General features: G+C 35.7%; 1 long non-coding RNA gene across 3 annotated transcripts; it reads left to right on the top strand.

Moving 5' to 3' along the window:
* The first annotated feature begins 908 nt into the window (after positions 1-908).
* LOC128786564 (uncharacterized) lies at positions 909-15,213 on the top strand. Of its 3 annotated transcripts, none has more exons than XR_008430339.1 (3): positions 909-984; positions 6,247-6,393; positions 15,098-15,213. It is a non-coding gene; the product is annotated as an uncharacterized LOC128786564 (long non-coding RNA). The 3 variants fall into 3 exon arrangements; XR_008430340.1 differs by lacking the exon at positions 909-984 and adding an exon at positions 1,035-1,096; XR_008430341.1 differs by lacking the exon at positions 909-984 and adding an exon at positions 1,209-1,291.
* The last annotated feature ends 436 nt before the right edge of the window (positions 15,214-15,649 follow it).

Genomic DNA, 15,649 nt, shown 5'->3' with positions numbered 1-15,649 from the left:
AACAAATGTCTTTGACATCTAAAGTAAGACTAAATTGATGTATACATATTATATTCAGTGTTGAAAAGTCCCTGAAAAACTCAAAGAAAATTATCAGAATCAATTAAAAGAAGTACAAAGTTAGTGGAACAAATTTAGTAGGCATGTATGTACAATCACATAAATCAATATAACCTACATGAAGTGAGTCAATGTGAAGGGGAAATTTACTTATTGCAGGTTTTGAAGGTATCGACAAATGTCTGTAAAAGTCTTGCTGATAAAGCATGCCAGACTTCTCCTATGCTTCTAGAAACTTCCTTCACCAAAAACTTTTAAGGAACTTAGGCAATGATTTCAGGAGTTTCCCCACTAGGTTAATCATTATTTAAACTGACCAGTCAAATAGTTTTAAAAATTAACCAGATGATAGGAATATAGGTTTCTGGAAAGGAAGGAGATCAGAGTGAGGTTTTGCAAGGGGGCAGTATTGGAACCTGCACTCTTCAAAACAGTCACAGTGACCTGGGAAAGGAAGATGAGCAATGGGATGGGAATATTTGCTGATGATACAAAATTATGCACAGCAGTGACAGTGAGAGAATGCGGCGTTGCATTCTTCTCCCCGGTCCCGGGCAGCTCTGGGGAGCCCGGCTAGGATCTGCCTCTTGGCTGGACTGGGGTTGCCGTGTTCCCAGGCATTCTGGCACTTAGCGCACTGGTGTGGGCTGGCCGCGCTCTGTAACTGGCACTGGGAGGAGATGAAGGAGCGAAGGAATGGCACACCTTGCCTTGTGGTTGGCTAGAGAAGGTTTATTCTCGCGTTGCCACACGGTGGCCGTGGTAGAGGGCGGCATCTGTCCCCCAGCACCCATGGCGACGAGAAAAAGGAACCATGGGGTTTTATAGGGGATGGGCAGACACAGGCGGAAGCCCCCTCGCCCAATGGGGACAGGCAATGGGGGATTGACGTGGACCACAGCAACCAATGGGAACACGACAGGGGTGTGTACAGGGTTCCGGGATGAATGGGAATGCAGGGATGGGCTAATAGACACAGAACTCTCAAGAATGAACAGGGGGGTGGTTACAGGAGTGACATGGGAAGGCTCCAATGGTAAGTGACCCAGAGCAAACCATCGCGGGGGCGGGGGGAGGGGGGGAACGGGGGTATATAGAACTGGCTAACTAACATTTATCAGAACCCCTAACTAAACCAACCCGGGATGCAACAAGAGAACACAATAATTAAGAAGAACATTATGAAGATGAGTGACTGGTTAACAAAATGGCATATAAAAATCCATTGCAGGTAAATACAAAGTGATGTTCTAAGAAAAAAAACACCTTAATTTCACAAAAGAAATGATGAACTTTCTGGTGACTGTTACCACTCAAGATTGACATTTTGTGGTACTATTAGAAAGTCTCATGGTAACATCAGTTCTATACCTAATAGGAGTTAAAATGCATATCAAATTAGTTATTGAAAAAGAAATAAAAATAAATTAAGGTCCTTATTGTCCTCTTGCCCATACGATGAATATTGCAGTTCATAATAGTGACCACTTCTCAGGTTATCATAATCAAGCATCATGAAACACAGATTATGAAAAATCATATATGTGGAGCAAAAATGCTGAGATGCACTTCACCAATGTCACAAGCAATGTGTCTTCTGCCTTATTACAATGATCAAATTCCTCTCAACTCTTTTAACACTGTAAAGTATAATATAGTATAAACTGTGACTTATTTCTACATGGCAGTATGCTAACGGTTGATATATTAATTCAATTTCTTCCTTGCAGTTATGAAGAGCTTTGCCATAGCTCCTGAGTTAAAGAATTTGATTCTGCATTTAAATCAGATATTGAACATATTTGCTTTCTTTGACCAAGACTCCATATTTTTCATAAAATTGCAACATTCATTTTTTGGGCAAAGAGCTGCTATCATTAATTAACTTATATTAATTATACACCGGCTCCTTTAGGAAATTTATCGTCTGTGTTCATCCTTTCTGTGTCACTATAGATAAGACCAAAGGAAAAGTGTCTTTCTCTGTGTCTATAGAGTTGAAATGGATTGAAACCTCATCTAAATTCTGCCTACATGGTAATCAAATTAGCTTATTAAATATTGTGTTTGCAGTAACTGTACAGACAACAGATACTCGGAACAACGTCTCAGCAAACAGTTGAACAGAGCTCTCAGAGCCAGAAGCAGGGTGAAAATCACCTGAGAGCTTCACAGGAAGCCAACCGGCCCCAAGTTGATGGGTTAAGCACACCCACCCTGTGTGGGCTCCGTGTGGCTCCAATGCCCCGCATCCCTCCCTGGTTACAGCCCTGCAGGGACGGATGTGTGGCTTTCCTGGCTTTCCTGCTCTGTTTCAGCAGCACAGTTCATGGGTTAGACCACCCTACTTGCTTTTCAGTGGGCAGATGCATCTGTAAATCTGCTCTTCAAGCAAACAGTAATAATAATAAAAAAAACTTATTTCTAATAACTTGCATTTTCACCCAGCTAGGGATAGCATATACTAGCATGCACTCTCAACTACTTTTTAACTCTGTAGGGAGAGAATAAGAGTCCTAAAGCAGGAAATATATCAATAATATAAAGAAGCAAAACTTTATAGGAATTTTGCAATTACTTCCATTGTAAGGATTCAAGGCTTCCAAATTAAACTTAATTTACCCTTACAAGAATTCTAATAATTCTAAAATCAGAAGTGTGTGATTAAAGTCACCACACAGTCTTAATTTGGTCTAAAAGTAATACCTAGTGAGAAAAAAAATTATCTATATAATAAAAAAATATGCCATTAAAACCCAGCTAAATCTAATCCAGCATTTCAAACTTTAAAATGTATTTTTCATAACCATATAGTTATTGCCTTGTGTCACTATAAAGCTGAGATAAGGTTATTGCATGTAACATCTTAATATATATTTTATCTGGAAGATATATGCATAATTCATATTTATTAAAATAGTTTATTAATATGACCAAGGTGAGTCAGTTGACCCTGAAAATCACCATTTTAGGCTTTCTAACTGAAGCTAATAGAACAGTTCATCCAGTGCCCTTAATGCAGGCAGTGTTACATAGATCAGAGTTAGTACATCAAGTATGCACTGGGATTTTCTCTCTTTCTCTCTCTTCCTCTTACAGTCTGTCTTTCTCTAGAATTGCAGACCTGGTGCAGATAGTAAGGCTGAGACAGGAAAATGAAGCCTTCCATGGCAAGACATAACTTACTGTTGAGAAATATAATTGGTTTCTGAAATTTTCAATATTTATATTTTTTACTTGGAAATAACTTTGGAAAACTGCCTGATTTTTCACTGAAGTTCAGAGTTTGCCATTGAAAGTCTATTGATATGGATAAGCCACATTTTACAGTATATTAAAATAACAAGATTACATATTACTGAGTGAGATCTGTGACCAGATTCTTTGTCCACTGTTAAAATAAAACCTATGGAGCAAAAAATTAAGCCAGGAAGTCCCAAAATAGATACTCCTTTAATGGATATTTGGTGTTCCTCTCATATGAACCAGTGCAGCTTATTCAGTATGAGAGCACATTTTGAGACAGATGAAACTCTGAAAAACCTGTCATCATCCACCTTAGGCCTACTCACAGAGAAGATTCTCCTTTCCATTAAAACTTCTTGTTTCTTACTTGCTCGTTTTTTGTTTCTGAACTTTGGAGGGCATCCTAGAGTTCAGAGTTGATATTAATCTAATCTTGGCATTATTATGAGGATAGAATATTTGACTGCTCTCATTCATAATTAATGACAAAGGTGTCCAAGAGGGCACTATGCTTAATTAATGATTCCTGTACTTTGAAGGCAAAGAAACTACCTTAGAAAGGAAATAAGGCATCAAAACTTCTAAAACCTGCTGTTGATAAGCCAGGGAGATTAACTAGAAAATTGTTAAACCCTGGATGCACAGCCAAGAGGGGAATGCTATGGCTAGGATCTGGCTTGTGGCATCCACTGACTGGCCAGATCTGATACTGGCAATACCCCTGACTCCATGCTGTAGATGACTTTGTGAGGCTGCTCAGCTACCCTTTTCCCACTCTAATCCAGACTTGCAGTCTCTGGAATCCCAATAATAAATACTATTGGAAGAGTGGAAAACTTAACTGATATTATGAAAAATAAGAAGGATGTTGACATGTTGGAGTCCAGAGAAGGGACATGAAGATGAGGACTGGAATGCATCTCCAATGCAAACAGGCTGAAAGAGTTGAGCCTGTTAACCTTGGAGAAGAGAAAGCACCGCAGAGACCTTATAGCAGGCCTCCAGTAGCTGAAGGGGGCCAACAAAAGAGCTGGAGTGGGACTTTAGACCAGGGTGGGCAGGGATAGAACAAGGGGGAATGGCTTTAAAATGGAAAAGAGTAGGTTTAGAATAGATATTAGACAGAAATTCTTTACTGTAGGCCTGTGAAACACTGGAACATATTGCCTGGAGGACTTGTGGATGCCCCGGTCTTGGAAGTGTTCAAGGCCAGGTTGGATGAGGCTTTGAGCAAGCTGATCTAGTGGATGGCATTCCTAGGAATGTCTGATCTAGTTGGAAGTAGCTGATATTTAAGGTCTCTTCTAACCTGTAACCCATTCTATGGTTCTATGATTCCATGAAAATGAGCAACAAGACCTCAATGTTTTCCCAACTGGTGAAGGATGCACCTGCTCATAAAAGATGAAAGTCCAGAAAAGATAATGGAGAAGGTGATTAGGATTAGTTATCAGTAGCTGTATAAAGTAAAGAGAAGACATATTTGATCCACCCTAATAGCTTTTGCTTTCTCAGCTACTTTGGTTATTTTCCAGTTACTTTACGATGCAGTGAGGCCAATAAAGCCCTAGCAGAGTTGTACATATACCAAGTCTTGACACTTTAGCATATATTGCTCATTGAAATAAGAGATACTGGCAAAAGCAGTTTTTTTTCAAATATAGTAAAAATCTGTAAGAGAGTTTTAGTGGCAGAGTTCTGGCAGTAAAATTAAATCAACCAAACACTTTAATGTCGACATGTTTAGGTGCACAGAATCCACCAGAAAAAATATGTAGACAAGAAGTTAGTGTTTGGGGAAGATGTAAGAGAGTCAGGAAAGTAGTATAGATTGTTGCAAATGGTCTTTATTGTGGGTTTGTAGTTTTGGCTTTTTTTTTTTTTTTTCTTTTTTTCTTTTTTACAGTAGCTTTTTCTTCTATTTAGAATGGTTTGTAGCACTGGAACTGATAGAAAAACTATGTGTCCAAAAACTACAACATAAAAAAGTGTCTACCATACGTGAAGTGATAAAGTAAACTTCACTTTAGAAGCTAAAAGACCTAGGGAATTATCTTTTCAGCAGAACAGGAAACTTTGCTTTTGTGCTGTGAATACAATAAAGGTTGAGAGCAAGAGGTTGGAAGGTTATATTGAGAGCAAGAGGTTGGGAGATTATAGGTATAGCAGTCTTTTCTTTATGTCTGTTCTTTATAAATCTACCTTCTGAGTTGACATTGTGCAGCCCATTCAAAATTCTTACCTGAGAAAGACGCTACTATTTAATGCTAAGCAGTCAATGACATTTGTGTCAAAATCAGCATTTTCACTTAAAAAATCTTGAAAAGAAAACAAATGTAAATAGGGTGACCTTTAGTAATAAAATAAGCTCCTCCCTAATTTCTCCCATGAATTAAATGTGTCCTAATTTTTTAATGTGAAGTAATTTTGTCTGGGACCTGCTCAACATGAATCCCATGAATTTGCATGAGCAGCCATCATGATCATAAACCAGAAACAGGGAAAAGTGGCTGGGGGGCTGTCAGAAAGGCAGCCATATGGCTCTGGAAAAAACTGAGTGATGAAAGAAGGTTGTGAAACAAGTCTGAGATGGTATGTGAAGAGTATATGCATCCTGTACACTTCAGCTGTTCCAGGTCTAAAGAGTGATGAAAGGCATGTAATGGGTCAGTGTTGCATCATTGTGTAAGGTGGGTATTAGCTGATGCAACTTGGTAACTCTTGACCTTTCTGCCCCTTCAGATGCCTTTTCAGTCCTTCTGTCCATGAGAGACATGGCTGTTGCTCACTGTTCTCAGTAATAAGGATAGGGCAGGCAATCAGGATTTGGAGGTTGAAAACTCATTTGTTTTCCTCTCAAAAGATACTTTTATCTCTCCCAATCCAGAAAACCTGTACACAGCATTCATTATAGTGGTTTTGTCTTTCATATCTCTCCAGGAACAGCAAACAAGATAACATGAGATCATCAGACCACTTGCTGCCTGGAAAAAATGAATCTTTGTAGAAGAAACCTAGCAAAAATTCTCTTTATAGAGCCATCCCATACAAAACATGTCATATGAATTGAACAAGAGTTCCCTGCAGGTAAGATAGCTCTGGATAATTGAGATCTGACACATACTGCATATCTCTAAAAATAATTTAATCACTGTCTGATCAAAGTTTCATAAATCAGATAGTGCTTAAGGCTTATGACAGTTAATTATAATTTTGATTATACCTCCATGCTTTAGGCTTCTTTATATGTCAGAAGGATTGCTTCTCTTATTAGAAAGAAGTATACTGTAGTTTACTTTTATTTTGCTTTGATGAATTGCCCCTAGAGGACAGGTACCTGGTGCCTACTCATTTGGGGGCATATGTTCAGTAATGACATGCTGTGAGTAATTTTTTTTTTTTATTTTAACTTTGCCACATCATTTATAGACTGATTATATGTGCTTAGTCAAAATATACACAAATAAGACAGCTGTGATCTACTTTTGTTTTACCAAACCTAGCAAGTATTTTATTTGCAATAAAGAAACTGAAGGGCCATCAAAGTTGTATACAGCCATCTGCTTCTGGAATTAGTTTCATATAAGGGATTTAAGTCTTGGTGATGCTCTTCTGTGCAGGAAATTGAAAATTTTCTCTGCCTTTTTTTAAGTATGCAGTTGAGTATTAAATGTATTGTTAACAAGACATAGCTTACTCCCTTTTGTCCTCATCTCAATTTGTGACACTGCTCTTCTGTAAGACAAAGTCATAGTAACAAGTTGAAAGTTTTGCATGAGAGATAAGTTGTTCCTCTAGTGCTTAGAAAAGTGCTGACTTCCTGGTTACATAATAAGCTCACTGCTGAATATGATATGTAACATGTCATAACAATAACACAAAACATAATGTTGTTAGAGGCTGGTAGATGAGAGATCAGGTGTTTGTAAAAGCCAATGGACCCAACTGTGATTTCTGCTATATCGAAATATTAGTGCTAGGATACCAGCTCCAACTTGTTAGACTAGCAGGAAAACCCATTAAAGCCCCATATATTAAAACATTTACAACAGTCTTATGGGGGATAGTAAAATGGGAGTTACCACAGGGCTGTTGATTTTATTGTGAAAAACATGGTAGTAGGTGAAGGCTCACTACAGAGACTTAGATTCTTAAAGAGGCAGTTAGGTTACTAACTCCAAATTAAGGATCACTGGCATGCAAAAAAAACCCTTTTCAGCTGCTGAATTTCCTTTGTGATGTCTAAAGTCCCTCAAGACTGAATTTTCTGCCAGGACATGCATAAAGCTGCCTAAATCTTTAATTACCTGGCTTTTGCTGTATTCTTAGTCTGCAGGGGATGCAAAAATAAGGCATTTTCTCATTTTATCTCTTTTGGACTGCTTGAGTCAGGAGTGTGATAAGAGTACACTGTGTGTGCACTTGTGATTTCATGTCTTAGAAGTCAATGACTAAGAAATAGGAAAAAAGTTGGGAAATTCTGTGAGGGAAAAGGAAGAATTGGATGAGGACAGATATGCTTCTCTTCAAAGGCCACAATTAGTTGAATTGTCTGGACCACAGGAGAGCCAAATCCCTGCTTTGAAGAAAAGGTTTGAGCTTTATTGTACCACCTTCTAGAATACTCTATAAATAGTCAAATGGGTATCCTGTCAAACACCTCTCTTTCAACATCTTTATCAATGTTGCTTTATATTGTATAAAATGCATACAAAAATTTTGGCAAGACTTTGAAAAACTCTTATAATTCATTAGCCAGAGAAGTGAGACAATGCTGCAAAACAAGCTAATTAGTTGCTAGTTGAGATATTGAATGAGTTATTCTAAATTCAATTTCTTTTTCCAGTGACTGCAGAAAATAAGCAGAAACACCTTCAACAGTAAAGACTTAATAGGACACTGCTATTTTGGGATGACACACCCAGGATGATCACGCCTTTGGAAGGGGAAAGGATAGACTTTGTCCTGCCTCTGTGAATGATCCTCCTTTCCAAAATAGATGGGAGTATTTCACATAATTTAGCAAATATTCTTGTTGGTCAAGACATTTTCATTTTTTAGTATGGTTGCAACCCTTTTTGACATCTCAGGTTTGGGATTGGTCTGGGTGTTTCAATCCAATTGTTTGTCTCTCCAGCTACTAGTCTGCTTTAGCTCATTGGAACCCACTTGTGAATCTCACTGTTGCAGTGTTTGTAAAACTCCCAATTATTGGCTTAGATGACTTTTATTTTAATGAAATGACAGTTTATGCTGTATAGCAGGTTTCTTTGTCAGTAAATCCAATTACAATAAGACTAATTGTCCCTGGGGCTTGGCCCATATCCTGCACTCTGGACTGACAACTTTCCTACCATCTGTAGCTATATGTTCTCTGAAAGTATCTTTTTTCTGCACTGCCATAAAACTCAGTTTCTCTTCTCAGTTCTCTGCTGACAGTCCTCTTATAATTAGCCACAATGTCTTTGTAATTTTTTCCACAAGCCTATGCAGGTCTTTTATCCATCAATTTATGTCTGTGTACATCTTCTTGCTATGTGTCTAATGAGTGTTCACAGTAGTACTAAATTCCTCATTTAGTTTTGGAACCAGGTCCAAGATTTATCTCATATGCTTTTCTGCAATTATACACTTCTGTTTCAGAGTACCCTTATTAGCTATCAGGCCTTTTCATTAGACAACACTGGTTCCTGGCCTGCTTTCTCTGTTACTTACCGTAAACAATGCAATTGGATGGGACAGTGGGAAACTGGGTTCAAACATACTTTGATTGACTGAAATGTATTTTCCTAGCTCGTCTGTGCTTCCAACAGACTCTATAATGCCTCAAGCAGCCTTTCTGTAGCCTTTACTTTTTATGGTAATCTGGAAGCCTTTTCCTTCTCAAGAAGGAAAAAGCTTTCAGTTCCCAAATTGATGCTCTATTACACCTTTTTGTACTTCTTCTACATTAAGTTTCTCTGACCATGACAAGAGAAGCACATGGCTCAACCTGAATTCTACTCTTCTCTGTTTCAAAAATGGATAAAAAATTGATTATTTAATTAACATACATTTAATTTTGGCATCATAATTTCTGTCCATCTATGAAAAAAAAAGTGGCATAATCTACCCACTTAGGAGTCATTAGGGTAGCTTTCCTTTGGATGCCTCAAAACATCTGAGAAGAAAGAAAGAACTAGAATGATAGGAAACATCTTGTGAAATTCTTATCTTTATCTTCCTTTATTTAGCATTTTACTGTTATCCTTAAAGCAAAACTGTATCTTAACTCTTACATATAAATACCACAAACCATATAAATCTCCATAATTTCAGCCACTCTTAAAATTCAACCATGACATACTAATATATAGCTTCGTATAATCTAGCCAACATACATGAAAGCTTTTCCACATTCTTCATTACATCTTTGTCACCATAAAATTGTTCTTCACTGTTTCCCACTCTATGACAACTTTCAACCATTCTCATAATTTTTAGCACTGAATAAACACCATTATGTTAAAAAAACTGACTGATGAATATCAGAAATTTCTGTCACATCATATGTAAAGAGTTTATGAGTTTTAAGCCTTCAGCTTTCATCATGTACTTTTTTGTGTCCCTTCTAATGTGCATTCCTTCTTTCTTGTTCACTTCCTGAAGCAGATAAAAGCTCTGCTTTTACTTTAGTACTACATATTAAAAAAAAAAAAGATTAGTCATCATATTTCCAGTCTTCTTTGTCAAATGAGCAGAAAAATATCCAAAGATAATTTCCAAATATTGCTGATTCTCTGTCTTTAGCTTTGTTGATTAGCTCAGTAGTTCAGTATCCTAACTATCACAGTAGGAAGTTTCAAGTCCTTTCTCGTTCAGATATATTATTACTGACTTGCCACTTTCTCCTTAATTCTCTGTTTTTTTACTTTAACCACTGGATCTTCCTGCTGATGTCTTTTTGATGGCTGATTTATTTATTTCCCACAACATCCTCTAATACTGCTTTATAGTCATGACTACACCCTAGGGTGAATCTTGCTAAATTATTACTTCTTAGCAGTCATCCTTTCAGGTAATATATTAACAGTTTAACAGCCTAAGTACTTCACAACACAGAAAATATCCTGCTGTTATTTTGCTTAACCTAGAAATATTAAAAAAAAAAAATTTAAATATCTCTCTAACAGATTTCCTGCTATAGAAGCTTTTCATATTGTGCATCTTCAAAACAGCACCAAATAATTCTGAATGTGCTTGCTTTAGCACCATCATTTTTTTTTCTTAAGTTATAAAAACATTCCTCTTGCCTTTTTTTCTTCTGTGAGTCATCATAGTCTATGTCTGACACTTCCTATGATAGGACTCATTGTAAAAGGATGAAGTTGTAACAACATAGAGCAGCTGTGGGTGCATTTGTTGAAAAAGGTGACTTGCAGCCAGATATTTATAGAAATAAGACAGTGTTGCAATGTTTGTTTATCTCAATATATGTGAAATCAATTGATACAGTCAAGAATGAGATAGCAAGATCAGATATTTTCAGAGCTAGATTTTAAAACATTTATTGTTTGACCACAGTAGATTAAAATTGACAGTTTATAAACATTAGAAAATGCAACAGAAAAAAAGGAAGGTCCACTCCATTTTCCTAAGGTTGTGAGAATAATGTTTATTTCAAAACTAAAAATATTATTTTGATGTTTGTATTCTGTGAAAAGTTGTTGGAAAGTGAGTTTTTAAAATCTATGTCACAATCCTATTTTTGACATGTATATTTTAAGAAGAAACAGTTTTATTTCTGGGATACATTGTGGTTCAGAATGGTCTGTGATTGTGTTAAGGAATAGAGGAATAGATTTTTTAAATGCAATAATCTTTACTGTTAGAATCCTCTTATAAGATGTTATCTTCCTTATGCAGTCTTTCAGGTATCAAAATATTGAAGCAATTCTTCCTCCTGCACTTGTTGAACACTAGCTATAATCCACATCCAGAAGTATATCCAAATCATAACCTTAGTTGAACAGTAATGAATTTTTATTTGAATTATTGTACTGTTGGTGAGTGAGTCTCTAAATGAGCCTTAGCACCAGGTTAATAGTTAATTAGGTGAATTGATTGTTCCACAAAAGAAAAAGCATTTTCTTGAAGGAAAATTATGATAAACGAATAGGTAAATGTAGACAATTTGAACAAATTGTAATTATCTACTGCTACGTACCTCTGTGTATAAGGGAATGATTATTTTTAATGACTTTTCTACTTTTCAGTGATTATTTAGATATTATTTAGCCGTATTTCCTCATAGCATACTGCAAATTATATCCTTCCACAATGATGGCATTATAATTAAGAAAAGAAGTCACATTCATATTATCCTTTGCATATTTTGACAAAGCACAATTAAAAAACTTTCTGTGGGGAGCAATAAAATAAAGGAAAGAAAATGTCCTAGCAAATATTTCCCTTTTGGTATCCCCTGTTAATATTTTTATGAGTCTCTTAAGCTTATCTAAGAGATTTTTAATGCAGCAGGGTATGTTATTAGGTTTGTATTTTTTTCCACACTATCATACATTTCAGTCTTTATCACAGTGGGAACAATAAAGTAACAGACCGCAATGCATTAGCATCATAAAGAAAATGTAATAAATGGCTTTATAACTGTAGTAAAAGTTGCATGAGCACCGGCAGCTGTAACAGAGATGTTGCTACACCAGCATTTTATGACCTAATAGCACTCAGTGGGCTGATAATATTATGTGTGTGTGTGTGTGTGTAATGCCAGCAGTTTCCCAGACCTAGATTTCAATTCAGATAAATAATTGAAAGCACTTTTAGACTTTTCCATAAAATGCTTAATAAGAGATCAAATCCTCCCTCCCTGTAGTGGAAAATTAAATAGTTTTTACAGGGATGTTTTATGATGAAACTCTATTATTAGGAAGACATGGTATTTGTTTTATTATTATTTTTTAATTCTGGTTGTTAGAACTAAAATATGTTTGAAGGAGCTCTTGTTTGCTTTGTTTCATATTACTGGTAGTAGAGAATGGTACTTGTTTTTACACTTGTTTACCATTTCCTGATATTTGGAGACAAGGACCATGATAATAATATTTACTGAATTACTTTCAATATGATAATAATCATGACAATGTGTCTGCATTTCTAGAATGAGAGAAAAACCCAGAAGAAAAAAACCCAGAGAAAAAAACTGCAGAAGAGTCAGTTTTAGAAAATGGGACTGATAATCATATGGTACAAACATGGAATTCATCTGGGGTTCTCTAACAAAAAATGTAATAATTGCTTCTGTATCTCCTCAGTAGAGATTAAAAGCAAAATGTACTTTGCACGAGTGAATGAAAAGATCATCCAATGTACTACCTGCAAGATCACGTTACCACTTAAAGCACACAAAACAATATTCTGTGAGGTTTTGTTTTTTGTTGTTTGTTTGTTTTAAGAGGATTTTGGAATTGCTTAATTTTCTGTTTCATATGGGAATTGCTTGTTTTATAAAAGGTGAAAGAAAGTGTGTGAGGTACGTATGTTAAATCAACTACTGTCTTGAATATTTTTGTTTGGCACAACAACCTGCTTTTGCTGCCTCACTGTTCTGAATACTTATGTAACAGATAATACAAGACTACTTGTTTGCCAAAGTTCTCCTTCTTGGGCTTTCTTGCTTCATTTACATGATCTTAAATCATCTTTCAAAATGATGAAACTGGAGAAATTTGGAAACTGTGGATATTCTGAGGTCTCACTTATTTCTCACTTGGAAACTTTCTTTATCCTTTGTATTTTGCAAAAGTTAAAAGCGGGTGGTGAAACATAAATCCTCCAAATATTATTGCTTTTCTTTGTGTTTCATCTTCCCCAAAAGAAAAAAAAATCTTATGGTTTATAACAATGAACTTTATCAGCATAAAAATTAAATCACTTTAAAAAAAATTTATATTTGGACTCTGGGGAGGCTGAAAATACTCAGATAGAGGATAATGTCTCATGAAGCAGCGAGTAGAGAGAAAGAAGGACAAGAGGACATTTGGAGGTAAAAGAGAAGGGAGTTGAAATGTACACATTGAATTACTTTTGAAAGTATTGCTCTAATGTGTTTCTGAATTTTTATATTATGAATGCTATAATAGATCATCTAGATCCTCTGAAAGGACTTCTTTATTATTTTAAATCTAAATGAATTAATACAGTAATAAAAAAGAATGGAAATATAAGTTTTAAAAATTTATCTCTCTAATGAAAAATACACCTAATTATTTTTGGAGGGGTCTAATACAGAGTTTGGTGGGGCAAGGTAATTCCCTTGTCTTAATCAGATATAAGTAGGTAGGAGCTTATATCATCACAGGTAGGTCAGCTGAAATTTTTTTTAATGAGATATTCAACCTTTAAATTGAGACAAAATTTAAGCTACATATTTATCTTTAACTGTTTTCTTTAAACTCATTTGGTGAGAAAAAATGGATGCTCTGGCAACTTGGTATTGTGTTTAATAGCAACATTAGATGAACAGTCAAGCTCTGATTTAGTTGACTTACTTTTAATAGAAAAGCATCTTCTGTTGCTGACAGGCTCTATGAACCACACTTGAGAATAAAGAGCCCTATCCCAGTGAAATTTTGTTTCTCTTGCAAGGAGCTTATTTCAGCTACATCTCTGCAACAGTACAAACTACAACTTTATTAGGATTACCTTAAGAGTCAGAGATATCTCTAAACTTAAAGGCCTTCCAGCACTTTGTCCAAGATCACTTGTTACTTACATAAAATGGAAACTAAGACAAATGACCAGCTTGCTCTGACCCTGTCACCCTCTCCTGAGACAGAAGACTCCTATGCAATTGTTGCTTTTTAAAATAATCTATATGCTAATTTATAGGTAAGTACAATAAAAAATATTCACTTTTTCTATCAAAAAGTGGGAGGTCCTGCTACATAACAGAGGTAATATAATGTGTAAAGCTGGAACATGCAAAAGATTTCTAACGATAAGGTAACACAAACCTGTAATTTCTTTTGATTGAACTGTAAAAACTGAGCACTAAATATTGATATTTCTCCAGCTAATTAAATTGGATAAACATAGGTTTTAAAACAATTGGAACCAGGTATTTAAATTAAATTTTAGAATATTTCAAATATAATGGTTGAAAGGATTTACAAAGGATGTGGTAAGTGGTCTGTTATCCAGATTAGGGCTCTCAAGTTTTGTAATAAAGACTATATCCTCAAAAGAAGTTTAACTTATTTTAATGGCTACATGTGTAAATATTACCAATTCAGTTTACTTACATATCATTAAATAAATATTCTTGTGTCTTCTCAGAGAGCTAAAAGATCTAATCTAGCTAAAGGCATAAACTGAAAAACACAAAATGACCTTAGAAAAACCCCACATAATTAGTAGCTTACTTGCACCTATTTTTTTTTCCCACTTCCTGGTTTATTTTCAGTCTGACCCTAAGCACAATATTTGAAGGCAACGCTGTCAGACTTTTTTTTTTTTTTTTTTTTTTTTTTCTATAAATTGTTAAGGTTAAATTTTCTTGGGCTGTGCACAGCATTTCATATTGTTAACCATTGCTAGCTTTATATAGGTAATTTTCTTGTAAGCATAATCTTAAATAAGCAGAAATGAATGGTCTTATTTGAAATTCCTTTGTAAGCTATCAGACAAGTAATCTTTCTGTCCTTTGGGAGGTTCTGCACCATGAGCATTAAATTGATACTTGCCTTCACCTATTTTCCTTCTGAAACCTGGTTCCTTTCTCCTTTTTCAGAACTTGACTATAAACCAAGGTGTTCCTGCAGCAGCTCATACCTTGGAGATTTGGAGACAGAGAAAGTGATTGGGAAGTCTCAGAAGAGATTCTTTTAAAGCTGGTTGACTCTACGAGAGAGAATAAAGAGATCCTGAGAAGAGAATGAAGTGTCCACAGAAAATATTTTCCATACCCAAAAAAGTACTTAATATACATGTCTCTTTCTCAGCCTTAGTCTCAATTAACAGAGACAAATCAAGCTACAGCTATCAACAAGATATGAAGGAATACATACATTCATTATCTCACTCAGTTATGCTCCAAACCCTAATTTTCATACCAGCTGCAGATTTTGATTTACAAAGACCTTTATGGTTACTATCTTGGTTTCCTTAGAAACCACCTTAGACTCACACTCCAAGTTTTATGAGAAAAAGGCCAAATCACCTGAGGTTTTTTTGGAGCCTGGATGTTTTCTCTGAAGGTACTGATGGCAGAGCTGTTTTGATGGACAGCCCTTACAGCAGGTAATTTTTTTTTTCTAGATGGATTCATTTTAATGATGGTTCA

This window comes from Vidua chalybeata, chromosome 4 (assembly GCF_026979565.1).
Source record: "Vidua chalybeata isolate OUT-0048 chromosome 4, bVidCha1 merged haplotype, whole genome shotgun sequence".
NCBI classification, from domain to species: Eukaryota; Metazoa; Chordata; class Aves; order Passeriformes; family Viduidae; genus Vidua; species Vidua chalybeata.
Note: the sequence above shows the minus strand (reverse complement) of the source record. Positions and strands in the feature narration are given on the sequence as shown.